This window comes from Oncorhynchus masou, chromosome 25, assembly GCF_036934945.1.
Source record: "Oncorhynchus masou masou isolate Uvic2021 chromosome 25, UVic_Omas_1.1, whole genome shotgun sequence".
NCBI classification, from domain to species: domain Eukaryota; kingdom Metazoa; phylum Chordata; class Actinopteri; order Salmoniformes; family Salmonidae; genus Oncorhynchus; species Oncorhynchus masou.
In genome coordinates this window covers 22,804,529-22,816,830 of record NC_088236.1, presented here as the reverse complement: position 1 = coordinate 22,816,830, position 12,302 = coordinate 22,804,529, and the positions used below count along the sequence as shown (strand labels likewise).

Here is a 12,302-nt window from a genome sequence, read left to right as displayed (position 1 = left end):
GAATTTCTTCAGCCTCCTGAGGTTGAAGAGGCGCTGCTGCGCCTTCTTCACGATGCTGTCCGTGTGGGTGGACCAATTCAGTTTGTCTGTGTAGTGTACGCCGAAGAACTTAAAACTTACTACCCTCTCCACTACAGTCCCATCGATGTGGATAGGGGGGTGCTCCCTCTGCTGTTTCCTGAAGTCCACAATCATCTCCTTCGTTTTCTTGACGTTGAGTGTGAGGTTATTTTCCTGACACCACACTAGTCGATGAACAGCATTCTCACATAGGTATTCCTCTTGTCCAGCTGGGTTAGGGCAGTGTGCAGTGTGGTTGAGATTGCATCGTCTGTGGACCTATTTGGGCGGTAAGCAAATTGGAGTGGGTCTAGGGTGTCAGGTAGGGTGGAGGTGATATGGTCCTTGACTAGTCTCTCAAAGCACTTCATGATGACGGAAGTGAGTGCTACGGGGCAGTAGTCATTTAGCTCAGTTACCTTAGCTTTCTTGGGAACAGGAACAATGGTGGCCCTCTTGAAGCATGTGAGAACAGCAGACTGGGATAAGGATTGATTGAATATGTCCGTAAACACACCAGCCAGCTGGTCTGCGCATGCTCTGAGGGCGCGGCTGGGGATGCCGTCTGGGCCTGCAGCCTTGCGAGGGTTAACATGTTTAAATGTTTTACTCACGTCGGCTGCAGTGAAGGAGAGTCCGCATGTTTTGGTAGCGGGCCGTGTCAGTGGCACTGTATTGTCTTCAAAGCGGGCAAAAAAGTTATTTAGACTGCCTAGGAGCAAGACATCCTGGTCCGTGACGGGGATGGTTTTCTTTTTGTAATCTGTGATTGACTGTAGACCCTGCCACATACCTCTTGTGTCTGAGCCGTTGAATTGCGACTCTACTTTAGTGAATAACCCTAACCCAGTGAATATTTTTTATTTATTTGACCTTTATTTAACTAGGCAAGTCAGTTAAGAACAAATTCTTATTTTCAATAACAGCCTAGGGTTAACGGTGGGTTAACTGCCTGTTCAGGGGCAGAATGACAGATTTGTGCCTTGTCAGCTCGGGGATTTGAACTTGAAAGTAACTTTCAGTTACTATTCCAACACTCTAACCACTAGGCTACCCTGCCGCCCCGGGTAGCCTTGTGTCAAGTGTCAAATGACTGAGGCCATTGAGATTCCTCATTTTCTTGCTGCTCTGCGGGGAACTAGCAGAGTCAGACCGGACCTCTTTATTTATGTCGTTCACATTCCTGCTGCGGTATAAAGGAAGAGGGAGAATACCAAGGCTACAATAGGACAGGATGTGTGAGTGTACAACAAGTCTTTTCTGTTCTTTGTGTAGTGTGTACAGTAGCTTTTTCCCTCTGTTACATCACTGTGGTTTTCTTACTTTTGCCTTTCTGTGAGAAAAGCTGACTGGGTGCTTTTGGGGGAAACGTCTCTGCTTCTCTCTAGGCCTGTAAAGCGTTCTGTTTCCAAGAAACCCTTTCTCTTCCACCTCAATTGTGTGAGTTCTCATATCAGAGTCAACCCTCCAGCACTCGTTATCATGGTAGATGGTGTTATGGTTGGGAAAGCAGTCTGTTTCTCAGGAGAAAGACGGTTGGCATTACAGTAGCGTGGTCCAGGTCTGATTTGCATACATTGGATTAGTGGTGTTCATTTTTAAAAATTTGAGCCAAGCTGGCCTCAGTTGAGCGTGATATCTGTGTGCGTATCCTGATCCAGGAGCATTGTAGAGGGGAGGGAGGGGAAGTTATTTTGGGCTCCCCTCTAGTACTGCAGAGCTCATTGCAGAGAGAGGGTGAGAGAAGGAGAACACTGCACACCCCTACCTCTGCCAAAACTCCCTAGAGCAGAGCCAGTCTGGCTGCAGTGCTTGCTCTGCTCCCACACCCTCAACTCTATTTTAAGGCTGGCGATAGTGTACTGCTCCCCCTCAATGGACCCCTGTATCTCCCTGTGTGGCCCAGAGCATGTGTCTCGGCCCCAACAGACGTTTGCACACAAAGAGCTACTCCGGTCTGCCCTGGCAGCTCGCCTAAAGGTGATACTACTGATAACCTCAGTAGATAAGGCAAACACTGGACTCCATTGACTCTTGAAAGTGATCATGTAAGCTTCACACAGACAAGGTCACCAGTTAGGCTTCTTCAGTTGGTTTCTGTACAGTTGAAAGTGGAGCTGGGCTGTGTATTGTATCCCAAGGGGTTGTGTATTGTATTGTAGTCCACGTTTCCCTAACTTCCTTTCTGAATGTAGATTACCAGGCCACTGAAGCCAAGTCCAGGGTGGGGCCTAGGCTGCATTCCAGAGTCAGACACCAGGAAAGCAGAATAGCTCCTCAGCGTTTCCTTCCCATCTAGATACAGGGTTGCATCCCAAATGACACCCTATTTCCTACATAGTGCACTACTTTTGACCAGGGCCCACACCAAATAGGAAATATGGTGCCATTTGGGAAGCACCCACACAGTAATGCCCAGATGCCCAGATTCTCATTCTCATTTTTCATAATCAAATCGAACTTTATTTGTCACATGCGGTGACTACCTTACCATGAAATGCTTATTACAAGCCCTTAACCAACAGTGCAGTTCAAGAAAGAGTTAAGAAAATATTTACCAAATAAACTAAAGTAGAAAATAATAAAAAATAACACAATAAAATAACAATAACGAGTCTATATACAGGGGGTACCGGTACAGAGTCAATGTGCGGGGGTACAGGTTAGTCCAGGTCATTTGTACATGGACTGTAGGTAGGGGTGAAGTGACTATGCATAGATAATAAACAGCGAGTAGCAGCAGTGAAAAAAATGGGGGGGGTGTCAATGTAAATAGTCCGGTGGCCATTTGATTAATTGTTCAGGAGTCTCATGGCTTGGGGGTAGAAGCTGTTGAGGATCCTTTTGGTCCTAGATTTAGCGCTCTACTACTGCTTGCCGTGCGGAAGCAGAAAAACAATCTATGACTTGGGTGACTGGAGTCTTTGAATTATTTTTGGTCTTTCCTCTGACACCGCCTGGTATAGAGGTCCTGGATGGCAAGAAGCTTGGCCCCAGTGATGTACTGGGCCATATGCACTACCCTCTGTAGGGTCTTACGGTCAGATCCCGAGCAGTTGCCATACCAGGTGGTGATGCAACCGGTCAGGATGCTCTCGATGGTGCAGCTGTAGAACATTTTGAGGATCTGGGGACCCATGCCAAATCATAATAATGCTGTACAAGCAATAAAACAGTCTACTTCACATTTGCAACACTTTACACTGAGGGAAATGTCTGCCCATAAAGGCACCATTGACATTAATATCTATGGTTGTTTGTTATTCTGTAACTCCTGTGTCTATTATATTTAGGAACACCTACAGTGCCTTGCGAAAGTATTCGGCCCCCTTGAACTTTGCGACATTTTGCCACATTTCAGGCTTCAAACATAAAGATATAAAACTGTATTTTTTTGTGAAGAATCAACAACAAGTGGGACACAATCATGAAGTGGAACGACATTTATTGGATATTTCAAACTTTTTTAACAAATCAAAAACTGAAAAATTGGGCGTGCAAAATTATTCAGCCCCTTACTTTCAGTGCAGCAAACTCTCTCCAGAAGTTCAGTGAGGATCTCTGAATGATCCAATGTTGACCTAAATGACTAATGATGATAAATACAATCCACCTGTGTGTAATCAAGTCTCCGTATAAATGCACCTGCACTGTGATAGTCTCAGAGGTCCGTTAAAAGCGCAGAGAGCATCATGAAGAACAAGGAACACACCAGGCAGGTCCGAGATACTGTTGTGAAGAAGTTTAAAGCCGGATTTGGATACAAAAAGATTTCCCAAGCTTTAAACATCCCAAGGAGCACTGTGCAAGCGATAATATTGAAATGGAAGGAGTATCAGACCACTGCAAATCTACCAAGACCTGGCCGTCCCTCTAAACTTTCAGCTCATACAAGGAGAAGACTGATCAGAGATGCATCCAAGAGGCCCATGATCACTCTGGATGAACTGCAGAGATCTACAGCTGAGGTGGGAGACTCTGTCCATAGGACAACAATCAGTCGTATATTGCACAAATCTGGCCTTTATGGAAGAGTGTCAAGAAGAAAGCCATTTCTTAAAGATATCCATAAAAAGTGTTGTTTAAAGTTTGCCACAAGCCACCTGGGAGACACACCAAACATGTGGAAGAAGGTGCTCTGGTCAGATGAAACCAAAATTGAACTTTTTGGCAACAATGCAAAACGTTATGTTTGGCGTAAAAACAACACAGCTCATCACCCTGAACACACCATCTCCACTGTCAAACATGGTGGTGGCAGCATCATGGTTTGGGCCTGATTTTCTTCAGCAGGGACAGGGAAGATGGTTAAAATTGATGGGGAGATGGATGGAGCCAAATACAGGACCATTCTGGAAGAAAACCTGATGGAGTCTGCAAAATACCTGAGACTGGGACGGAGATTTGTCTTCCAACAAGACAATGATCCAAAACATAAAGCAAAATCTACAATGGAATGGTTCAAAAATAAACATATCCAGGTGTTAGAATGGCCAAGTCAAAGTCCAGACCTGAATCCAATCGAGAATCTGTGGAAAGAACTGAAAACTGCTGTTCACAAATGCTCTCCATCCAACCTCACTGAGCTCGAGCTGTTTTGCAAGGAGGAATGGGAAAAAATTTCAGTCTCTCGATGTGCAAAACTGATAGAGACATACCCCAAGCGACTTACAGCTGTAATCGCAGCAAAAGGTGGCGCTACAAAGTATTAACTTAAGGGGGCTGAATAATTTTGCACGCCCAATTTTTCAGTTTTTGATTTGTTAAAAAAGTTTGAAATATCCAATAAATGTTGTTCCACTTCATGATTGTGTCCCACTTGTTGTTGATTCTTCACAAAAAATACAGTTTTATATCTTTATGTTTGAAGCCTGAAATGTGGCAAAAGGTCGCAAAGTTCAAGGGGGCCGAATACTTTCGCAAGGCACTGTATCTCATGTTGGGCATACCCTAACAGTACACAGTTCAGATAAGGTGTATCTGTTCACTAGCTGGGAAGCAGATGTTCAAGGTAGAAAGTACCCATGTTTGGGCCAATTGGATAGTCGTAAGGTTGAGATGAGATTATACTGATTTGGCAGCTGCTTAACGGCGGCAGTCGGTGGCCGTGACAGCCATTAGTAAGGCCGCCTGTTCCTGGAATTCTGGGTAATAAGCCTCGGCGCACACCGGACGTCTCTGTCTGACGGAGACAACAATAAGCCCTTTAGTGTTTCTCTCAGTCTCTGCTGCCTCGCGGGCGCTAATCACAGAGCTGAGAGCCTGTTTGCATCCTAAATGGTACCCTATTCCCTATGTAGTGCACTACACTTGACCAGGGCCCATTTGGGATGCACACGGAGACTTGTTGGACAGAAAGCAGGCTGCTCTACTACAGAGGTGTATACATTAGGGCACAAAGTAGCAAAAAGTAGTAAACCGTTTTGCAATGGAAAACGAACACGAGCATTTCACATTGGATCCGTTCAGGTAATCTACACATAATCATAATTTGGCAAACTCGCTACTGCCTCTCTCTCTCTCTCTCTCTCTCTCTCTCTCTCTCTCTCTCTCTCTCTCTCTCTCTCTCTCTCTCTCTCTCACTCTCACTCTCACTCTCACTCTCACTCTCTCGTGCTCCGAGCCTGAGGAGGTAAGTCCTAATGGTTAAAGCAGAGGTACAGTATGATACTACTATAAAGTGGTGCACTATATAGTAAAAAAGGCACCATTTCAGACACAGCCATAGTATCTGAGAGGTCGAGAGACAGAATGGAGCTGGAGCCTGGTGATGGTCGGTCAGGCCAGTGTGTTAATAAGCTGACTGGAGCCTGGCAGTTCTTATTCCTCCTAGCTTGTTGTTATTTTAGGTCAAGTTCCTCTATTGGGGCCTGATGATTCTACATGCCTCTGCATTTCCTGTTGCACAGGACGAAAGGGTCCGGACAGGGTCAGAGCGATAGCTGAGACGGTGGGAGGTGGAAATGGTTCTAGGGGGCGGCGGAGGAGGAGTAGAGGAGGGCTCGTCACCAGATGCAAAGGCCTGCTGCTGGACCGTTGTTGGAGTAGGGAGCTGAGAACTGTGAAATGGAGCGGTCCTAGCTATAGCACAGGGGCTTAACCACTCAGACTCATAGAGAAGAGATAATCCATACTTCATCTGCATAAATGCTGCCTACCACACTCTCCTCCCTCCCCTCCCCACCGCTTCCCTCACCCAGCCAAACCCCAGCCACCTGCAGAGCTACACAACAGACTCGGAGCATGAATAGTGGATGACTTTGAAAATAACATTTTGAGAACTGCATATCCACACCCAGTGGAAAATCTCTTTCATACCCAATGCCCGGGGACCTGGGAGCTCATCTGAGCTGGGGAATAGTCAAAGGCAACCCATATTCACAGCCAGGCAGCTCGGCAGGCAGCTAGGCAGGCACCTCTTTAATCTGGCCCCAGCCAAGTGGATTTACTCTGCATTCATGATATATGCTCACAGCTCGCTTGAGCACATCATATTAAATCATTGTTTTTGATATTTTGAATTTATCTTACGAATGTATGTTTTGAATAAAAATCAGGTTTGTATAAGCCAGGGCTTCAAAGCTGGCATTTATTTTTTAAATGGGGGGGGGGGGGGGTTATTTAGGTCTACATGCAGGAAATCTGATCTGGGTTGTTTAAATATTCATGATGAGTTTTCAGCTTGGAGTGTGATCTTTAAGGACTCACACACACACACACACACACACACACACACACACACACACACACACACACACACACACACACACACACACACACACACACACACACACACACACACACCCCTACTGTTGTATTTGTATATCAATGACTAAACTCAGTGTTCAAAGAAGCTAGTAGACCTCCCCTCTCTTTATCAGAATTTCAGTGAGAGAACCCCTTTGTTGAGTGTCATTAATCTGTAATTAAAACAATTTAAACAGTAATTACACAATCCTCTCAGAAGAGATCCTATACCAACCCAGCTCCAGTCACGCACAGCTCTACTACTTAGTTATCTCTCAGGGTAGAGGGGCGGCAGGGTAGCCTAGTGGTTAGTGTTGCAAGGTTGCAAGTTCAAATCCCTGAGCTGACAAGGTACAAATCTGTTGTTCTGCCCCTGAACAGGCAGTTAACCCACTGTTCCTAGGCCGTCATTGAAAATAAGAATTTGTTCTTAGCTGACTTGCCTAGTTAAATAAAGGTAAAATAAATTAAATAAAGGAATGATACTGCACTGAGGCACAATATTTTACTACTCGTGATACACGATATTACATTTTTGGCCGATACCCATATCCAATATTGTCCTTACCAAAAAAAAACTCTACCGATAACCGATATTTACAATTTTAGAGGCCTTTTAAGCATTCTAGTACAGTCAAATAGTTAACACACACATGGACGCAAAGGACTAAGGCACTGCATCTCAGTGCAAGAGGCGTCACCATAGTCCCTGGTTCGAGACCAGGCTGTATCACATCCGGCTGTGATTGGGAGTCCCATAGCGCGGCGCACAATTGGCCCAGCGTCGTCCGGGCTGGCATTGTAAATAAGAATTTGTTCTTAACTGACTTGCTTAGTTAAATAAAGGTTACACACACACACACACACCACACTGACCAAATAGGTATTTTGTTGGCATTTACGTATGTCCCAATTACCAGTAAAACATAATCAAAACCTATTTCTTTCACTTACTTGCTGTGCTGTTTTGTTGTTCATTTGTTCAGTCGTTTCATTCTCAACCCGGATTTCTATGGAATGCCGTTTGGGTCTTTGCGAGTCCCAAAAGATACAAGTCAAATAACTTAATTTGACCTGTCAAATAACACCAACATCTGTTTCAGTAGCTATAGTTAGCTAGATAACTATATAGCTAGGTGTCATCATCTAAAATAACCCTAATTTATAAGACAGTTCTTATTTGATTAATGGTGGTCGGACCCATCTAGCCACAATAAGGATTAGCCACAATAGTGGACTTTGCGGTTAGCCTTCAAAATAAAAGTATGGCATAATTCTACTATTTGTATTCATTTTCAGTACTGTCAATTACATACTTTTATTTTGAAGGCAAACCGGAAATTCCACTATTGTGCCCAATCCTTATCGTGGCTAGCTTCACACCACAAAACACGTTGTGGTTGAGCCTCACTAGCCAGATGAAGCTAGCTAGCTGCTTATAATGTTAGGTTTGGGCAAAAGGGTTAAAGTTGCTGACTAGCTACTTATTTTCATGAACTGAAGTTCAATTTCACGAACAACAAGTGGCAACCTAGCTAATACTAACTCACAAGGATTCCTAAATCATTGCTATGAATAATGAAAATGACTTAAGATTCTACTGGTCATTGTTTTCAGGCTGGTTGTATTGTTGCTAGCTAGGTACCAAGTTAAAGCTAGCTACCCCAGAAGTTGCAGTCAAACAAATGAGGCTTTATTACCAACGTGGTATTGTAAACACATCGTTCGTGGCCGATGTTTGCAGACTTTTTTGTACCTCTTTGACAGTGCTACTGTATCTTTTTTGACAAACGGCGTTCCATAGTATGTATGTTGTGAAGCTAATAGCAGTGACGCTATTACTGTGTAACTCCAGTAGGGCAACATCTGAAAATTAGTGCACTTGGTAGAGTGTACGAGTGCTCGAGCAGTCGGTGAAAGCCAACATCAGAGAACAGTTGATTGTCAAGGGCAATGAATTCCCATTATATTGGCTTTCATGGATTTCGCCTTTAAGTTGTCTTGCTGAAATGTTGTTACTCTTTCAAATGACTGCTTGAATTGTTGACTGCTCGATCCACACAGCAGACATTGTGGGCTAGTTTAGGAATGCTGTGTTGCACGTATAGTGCAAAATGTTACATGGCGTCATTACATCATTACCTATGTTATATAGGTATGCACGTCAGCTTTGACATTGGTTTTGCACATCGGGGCGTAAACTAGACATCGTGAACATATGTTCACCGATATATCGTGCATCCCTAATTACTACCTTTAATGATTCTGCTTTCTCTCTCCCCCTCTCTCTCTCTCTCAATTCAATTCAATTTGCTTTATTGGCATGATTTAACAATGTACATATTGCCAAAGATTTCTTTGAATATTTACAATATTAAAAGAAGTAGAATCAAAATTTTCAACAGGACAACAGTAACAACAATAACCAAGGGTCAAAACAACCATACATTGAACAATATCAATAAGCCCCGTCGCGTCCAGGATGTCTTGCTCCCAGACAGACTAAAGAACCTCTTTGCTTGCTTTGTAGACAATACAGTGCCACTGACACGGCCCGCTACCAAAACCTGCGGACTCTCCTTCACTGCAGCCGACGTGAGTATAATATTTAAACATGTTAACCCTCGCAAGGCTGCAGGCCCAGACGGCATCCCTAGCCGCGTCCTCAGATCATGCGCAGACCAGCTGGCTGGTGTGTTTACGGACATATTCGATCAATCCTTATCCCAGTCTGCTGTTCCCACATGCTTCAAGAGGGCCACCATTGTTCCTGTTCCCAAGAAAGCTAAGGTAACTGAGCTAAATGACTACTGCCCCGTAGCACTCACTTCCGTCATCATGAAGTGCTTTGAGAGACTAGTCAAGGACCATATCACCTCCATCCTACCTGACACCCTAGACCCACTCCAATTTGCTTACCGCCCCAATAGGTCCACAGACGACGCAATCGCAACAACACTGCACACTGCCCTATCCCATCTGGACAAGAGGGATACCTATGTGAGAATGCTGTTCATCGACTACAGCTCAGCATCTAACACCATAGTACCCTCCAAACTCGTCATCAAACTCCAGACCCTGGGTCTCGACCCCGCCCTGTGCAACTGGGTACTGGACTTCCTGACGGGCCGCCCCCAGGTGGTGAGGGTAGGTAACAAAATCTCCACCCCGCTGATCCTCAACACTGGGTCCCCACAAGGGTGCGTTCTGAGCCCTCTCCTGTGCTCCATGTTCACCTACGACTGCGTGGCCATGCACACCTCCAACTCAAACATTAAGTTTGCAGACGACACTACAGTGGTAGGCTTGATTACCAACAACGACGGGATGGCCTACAGGGAGGAGGCGAGGGCCCTCGAGAGTGTGGTGTCAGGAAAATAACCTCACACTCAACGTCAACAAAACAAAGTAGATGATCGTGGACCATAAAGATCATCAAGGACAACAACCACCCGAGCCACTGCCTGTTCACCCCGCTATCATCCTGAAGACGAGGTCAGTACAGGTGCATCAAAGCAGGCACCGAGAGACTGAAAAACAGCTTCTACCTCAAGACCATCAGACTGTTAAACAGCCACCACTAACATTGAGTGGCTGCTGCCAACATACTGACTCAACTCCAGCCACTTTAATATTGGAAAAATGGATGTAAAAAATGTATGACTAGCCACTTTATATAATGTTTACATACCCTACATTACTCTCTCTCATATATATACTGTACTCTATACCATCTACTGCATCTTGCCTATGCTGTTCTGTACCATCACTCATTCATATATCTTTATGTACATATTCTTCATCCCTATACACTTGTGTGTATAAGGTAGTTGTTGTGAATTGTTAGGTTAGATTACTTGTTGGTTATTACTGCATTGTCGGAACTAGAAGCACAAGCATTTCGCTACACTCGCATTAACATCTGCTAACCATGTGTATGTGACCAATAAAATTTGATTTGATTTGACATGTGCAGGTTGATTGGTCTGTCAGATACAGTCCCTCATCTTATGGCAGGCAGCAATGTAGTGCACTGCCAACCCACAGCTCTCTGCGTCCTCCCCCAACGGGACAGGTGGCCGATCCTTGAATCCTTGAATAAGAGTTTCAAATTTGGGGAAATTACATTCTAATTGTTTTATATTTTTGACATTTTGTCAGGAAATGCAGCTCTGTCTCAGGATCTGCTGTTGTGTAGCTGCACAGCCTTTCCTCTACAGGGAGCCAGGTTTTCCTGTGTCTACCCTTCTCAATGGCAAGGCTGTGCTCACTGAGCCTGTACTTTGTCTCTCTCTCCCTCTCTTTATAATCTGACATGTCCCCTCTCCATTAAGATAGATGGGGAGGAAGGGGCCTGGAGGCTGGATAGAGGGAGCAATAAAATAGCAACATAGATGTGTACTGTGTTGTACATGTATCTCCAGTCACCTGGTTTTAGTGTAAATGCTCTCCACCAGGAGGGGGGGAATAAATAAATACGTGTCTGGGCCGAAGCACAAAGGTCCTGATTTATCCATTTAGCTCAATATGTTATGAGACATAGGTATACAGTTGAAGTAGGAAGTTTACATACACCTTAGCCAAATACATTTAAACTCAGTTTTTCACAATTCCTGACATTTAATCCTAGTAAAAATTCCCTGTCTTAAGTCAGTTAGGATCACCACTTTATTTTAAGAATGTGAAATGTCAGAATAATAGTAGAGAGAGATATTTATTTCCCAGTGGAAAACATTCCCAGTGGGTCAGATGTTTACATATACTCAATTTGTATTTGGTAGCATTGACTTTAAATTGTTTAACTTTGGTCAAATGGTTTGGTTAGCCTTCCACAAGCTTCCCACAATACGTTGGGTCAATTTTGGCCCATTCCTCCTGACAGAGCTGATGTAACTGAGTCAGGTTTGTAGGCCTCCTTGCTCGCACACGCTTTTTGAGTTCTGCCAAAACTTTTTCTATAGGGTTGAGGTCAGGGCTTTGTGAAGGCCACTCCAATACCTTGACTTTGTTGTCCTTAAGCTATTTTCCACAACTCTGGTATACTTTGGATCATTGTCCATTTGGAAGATCCATTTGTGACCAAGCTTTCACTTCCTGACTGTTGTCTTGAGATGTTGCTTCAATATATCCATTTAATTTTCCTTCCTTGTGATGCCATCTATTTTGTGAAGTGCACCAGTCCCTCCTGCAGCAATGCACCCCCACAACATGATGCTGCCACCCACACAACATGATGCTGTCACCCCCGTGCTTCATGGTTAGGATGGTGTTCTTCGGCTTACAAGCCTCCCCCTTTTTCCTCCAAACATAACAATGGTCATTATGGCCAAACAGTTCTATTTTTGTTTCATCAGACCAGAGGACAAAAAGTATGATCTTTGCAAACCGTAGTCTGGATTTTTTATGGTGGTTTTAGAGCAGTGGCTGCTTCCTTGCTGAGCGGCTTTTCAGGTTATGTCGATATAGGACTCGTTTTACTGTGGATATAGATACTT

At 44.3% G+C, this 12,302-nt stretch overlaps 1 protein-coding gene across 13 annotated transcripts in view; it reads left to right on the top strand.

The window, feature by feature from the left end:
* Positions 1-12,302, top strand: part of LOC135513920 (splicing regulator ARVCF-like) — a 411,972-nt gene that overhangs the window by 217,674 nt on the left and 181,996 nt on the right. The window contains exon 2 of one of the 13 annotated variants that reach the window (XM_064936946.1): positions 9,338-9,402. The exons of 11 other annotated variants lie outside the window; for them this stretch is intronic. The gene's annotated coding sequence lies outside the window, so the exon portion shown is untranslated. Of the gene's footprint in view, positions 1-1,248; positions 1,299-9,337; positions 9,403-12,302 lie in introns of those variants that run through there. One more of the 13 variants, XM_064936947.1, reaches the window with a different exon arrangement.